This window comes from Populus trichocarpa, chromosome 18 (genome assembly GCF_000002775.5).
Source record: "Populus trichocarpa isolate Nisqually-1 chromosome 18, P.trichocarpa_v4.1, whole genome shotgun sequence".
Taxonomy (NCBI): domain Eukaryota; kingdom Viridiplantae; phylum Streptophyta; class Magnoliopsida; order Malpighiales; family Salicaceae; genus Populus; species Populus trichocarpa.
In genome coordinates this window covers 7336910-7341500 of record NC_037302.2, presented here as the reverse complement: position 1 = coordinate 7341500, position 4591 = coordinate 7336910, and the positions used below count along the sequence as shown (strand labels likewise).

Genomic DNA, 4591 nt, shown 5'->3' with positions numbered 1-4591 from the left:
GTTTATCGGTTTTTTTGCTCACCCCTACAAGTAGTGAAAGAAAATTTGTAACTAGTAATATCTGTTTTGGATAGATCAATTATAATAATTAGAAAATAATTCAATTAATTTGGTCTTTTTTTATCATAATCATTATTGTATAATTCCATAGCAACATGGCCATGTCCACCCTTTACTAAATAAATAAATTAGAATTACAAATAACTAATAAATTAAGTAATAGTTATTCCCTACACTTTTCCATGTAGGTAAAAAAATAAAAACTCCTAAAAGGTTTTAAAAACATTTTTCTTAGGCACGACTACCACATTCGAACCCAATTGCTATTAAAATACATGGACTTGAGCATGGTGGCTCAAGCCTATTTTAGGTGTGTTGTTACACCTAACCTTGCTTGTTGGGCATAATACACCCAGCAAGCAAGCCTTATTATTTTGGGTGTCGGGGCATGCCATCACCCATTATTAGATCCAAGCATAACAGGACCTATTTAATTACGGTGTTGGGCATGCCAACTTCTAATTTCTTAGGGGTGCTGAGCATGCACCCCGTCACCCTCAAGGGCTCGGGGGCATAAACCCTGAGCCCAACACTCTCTTGAAATTTTTTTCTAGAACCCCTAACAAGTCTTTTAATATTTTATACTAATTTAATATGTATTATTTTGAGTAGAATACAACTCAAAATATCACAAGGGTGAAATTATATTTTAGTATCTCCTCTCTATAAAAAAAGACAAGACTCATAAGTTATAAATACACCATGAATCCTTCAAACTCAAGATTCACAATCTCTTCATTCTCAATATTTTCAAAGTTTCAGAGTCCATCTCTTTAAAATATCATTGCACTTTCTCTCTTTCTCTTAACTTACTGACTTTACCATCAAAGAGTCCCAACGTCCATCAAATAAGACCTTTTACAGGTACTAGCTACTGGTCACATGGCTTATCAGGCACCATCTGCTATCACTACAACTACCAGTCATCTAGCTTACCAGGCACCACCTGCTACTACCACAATTATTGGTCACCTTGGCATACCAATCATCACCTGCTACAAACTACCAACTATCAATCATTTAGGCTTTTCATATCAAGCTGCTAGATACCTAGGCTAGAGAGAATAGATCGGATTGCTTGAAATAAAATATTAATTATTTATCCAACACATCAGCATTATTCCTAAACATCTTGAATTTTGAAACTCATCAGATATCAAGTCATTTGTAGACCAAAACCATCCTAATATTTCCAACTTTATTCTTGGAGATTTATTTAATTTAATGATGTTAGGAAAAAGAACAAATCTGATGATCGGAAGGTTGTTGGAATTATTGGTTTTGGGCAACCAGTGTAGGTTCACAGATGGTAATACTAGTCCAAAAAGTCCATTGGTGGGGTTGGATTGGGTATTGTTGTAGCCTTAGACAAGTCTTCAAATAGTGATGGTGGTATGAAGTTTTGGCTGGGTATGCAATTTGTAGATCAAATCCAATTCTAGTTAATTCTAGTAAAACTTTTGAGAGATTTGACTGTGGTTTCAAGGAAATACATATAGAGAGCTTCGAGGACTATACATATGTGACAATTTATGGCCGTAATCATTCATTTACTAAGGGTCAGTTTAGAAGTGTGGTAAATATTGTTTTTCAAAGTGTTTTTCGCTTGAAAATACATCAAAATAATATTTTTATTTTTTAAGATTTATTTTTTATATTGGCACATTAAAATGATCCAATGACATCCAAACAAATTAATTTAAAGCTAAAAAGATTAAAAAACATGGTTGGACCACAATAACAAACAAAGTCTGATACACTACGATGGAGATGAATGTGAAAAAACAAGGCATGATAAAAGATGTGACAACATGGGTTTTACTTCTCTGCCTAGGCAATTGCAAGCCAAAGTTGTCAGACATGTTTCAGTATATCCTGCTTCAGATTTTCTCAATTAATGTCATTGACGCAAAAAAAAAAAAAAAAAAACTCCATCGAAAAGACATTTGGGTCTTTTGTAATTCTAACACAATTTAATAACAGTTTTGAAAAATTGACATATGTTAGAAAAGTATTTGGAAAATAACATAGTTTGAACACAATCACTATTAAGAATAATGGTTGTACACAACTGCTATTGAGAATAACAGTTGTTTCAAAAGAAGTCAATCCAAATTTTTATGAAGATCTATTGGTCAATAAAGAATGGATCATCGGGGACACACCAGAGCTTCTTTTTTTACATACCCAGTACTGTTAGAAAAGATCTTAACAAGACGATTCTAACTACACCTTGGAATACCACCAAACATGGTCTTGTTAGGGGGGGTTTTCAGGGTTAATTATGACCTCGTTTAGTGGTCTTTCAAGGTGTAGCTAGAATCGTCTAGTCAAGATTTTTCTAACGGTACTAAGTATGTCGAAAACGGATCTCCAGCGTGTCCTTGGTGACTCATTTTTTTCTTCCCCCATTTCTCTCTCCTGCCAGATCACTTTATCTCCTAAACTATTAGATCTTGAATCTTATCTTTTAGCCATTGGATCTTCATGAAATTTTGAGTTGGCTTTTGATATAGCTAATTATTTTGCAAAAGACAAAACATTACTACACAACCGTTATTCTCAATAGCGGTTGTGTATAGAATTGATATTAAAAAACACAATTGTATTCAACTGTTATTTCCAATAATGATTGTATAAAAAAATACAGCTTTGTTCAAACTATGATATTTCCCAAAATCCTTACCAAACTGTCAATTTTCAAAAAAATCCGAGACATTTACATGTACAGCCAAAAATTTTGAAGTCTCTCCTAATGGATGCTTATATTATAAAGTGCCTTAAAATTATTGTTGCATACTTAGCCAAAACATTTCTTTTAGTTCATTTCAAGACAGAAATACAAACTTGAAATTAACCTGTCTTTTACATGTTTGCAGGGGAGAGAGCATTTTGCAGCGTGGAGCAAGGTTGTCAATTCTGTTTCGGTAGGTGTTTCGTTTTTTCAATTGGAATGGAATGTTTCAGTTTCGGAGTGTTTCGGCGTGCCGTTTCGGGGTTGTCCTGTTCATATATATATATATATATATATATATATATATATATATATATATATATATTCAACAAACATAATTCAAATTCAAGATAAATTAATTATAAATTATGCAATACAAACACAATGTCAAACAAATATAATTTTAAAATTTAAAATATTTCTAAATAGTCAAGATTAAATAGATCTTTAACTTAAAGTAATTCAACTTAAACAAAATATCAAAATATTATGAAAATAAAATGTTTTAACACAAATATTTTAAATATAAAGTTAGGTCAATGTTATCAAGGCTAATGGAATCTAAAGCATCCATTGTTTTGCTCAAATTTCTACAAAGTATAAATATGAAAAAAAAACATGAATATAAACCATATATATTAGTGATAAATCTAATTTTAAAAAATTAATATCATTGTTAATGAAAATAGTAATAATAATTTTCAATATTATTATTAAATCATTGTTATTGAAAATAGTAATGAAAAATAGTTTTTTATAATTGGGTGGTTTAATTAATTAAATTGAACAAGATTCAATTTGATTCAATGGCTTTTCAAGAGCGGAACAGAACATGTGGAATGAAACCGGAACGTTCCGGACGGAATTTAGCCGAAAAATCCGGAATGGACCGAGATTTAAAATGAGATGAAATTTGTTCTGTTTTTTGAATTGGTATGGAATGTTTCGGCCATTCCGGACAAAACGGAACGGAATTGACAACCTTGGCGTGGAGTGTCGGACGAGTCAAATTACAATAGATGAACGCAAAGAATAGTGTAGATCAAAAGTTGCAAGATCTGTAGCAGATGTTTCAAGCTCACCTTACATAAGAAGCTCCATCTTCTCAACTAGGATTCTTGCAATTTAGGCTAAACATGCAAGTCCTGACTTGCAGATGGCTACACCCCTACAAATTTACGGCAATACTTTTACAAATATGACAATTTTATCAGCTCAATGTTTGAATAAAATATACAGAGGCTAAATTTTATGTTGTATTGAGATTTTTGGTGAAGGCGAATTCAATCCTTTTTATACTTGATAGTCTTGCATGTTAAAATAATGATTTAATGTTTGATTCGTTGTCTTAAATCCCATTTCATCTCATCATTTTTAGGGTTTTTAAACTTGACCTCCAGCTGGAAATCTTGAAATCCTTTACAGGGTCTAAATTGAACCTTTAAGTACACCTTAGGACAGAGCAACAATTATAAAGTTGGTTGAGAGTGGAGATTTTATTTTACTGGCTAACTGCAATAAAAACAGCAAGATGAATGTCACCATTAGTTAAAGAACGATCCATCCTAGAACTTCAATGAGGCCAGATGGTGACATAATAGAAGTCAGTACCAATCAGCGTCCCAATATATTAACTGGTCACAGACCAATGATCGATTCCAAGATTGATGTGCCAAGGTCTTCACAATTACCGCTTTCTGTAGTTATCAAAACTACTTGAGCAGAACCTAGTCAATATGAGGAGAATCCCACATCAATAATAAAAGCCATCATATTTCAAAATACTTTTCTAACGTA

At 32.3% G+C, this 4591-nt stretch overlaps 1 pseudogene; it reads left to right on the top strand.

The window, feature by feature from the left end:
• The first annotated feature begins 1287 nt into the window (after nucleotides 1-1287).
• Nucleotides 1288-3923, top strand: LOC127904721 (FCS-Like Zinc finger 13-like; annotated as a pseudogene).
• Nucleotides 3924-4591: the final 668 nt, after the last annotated feature.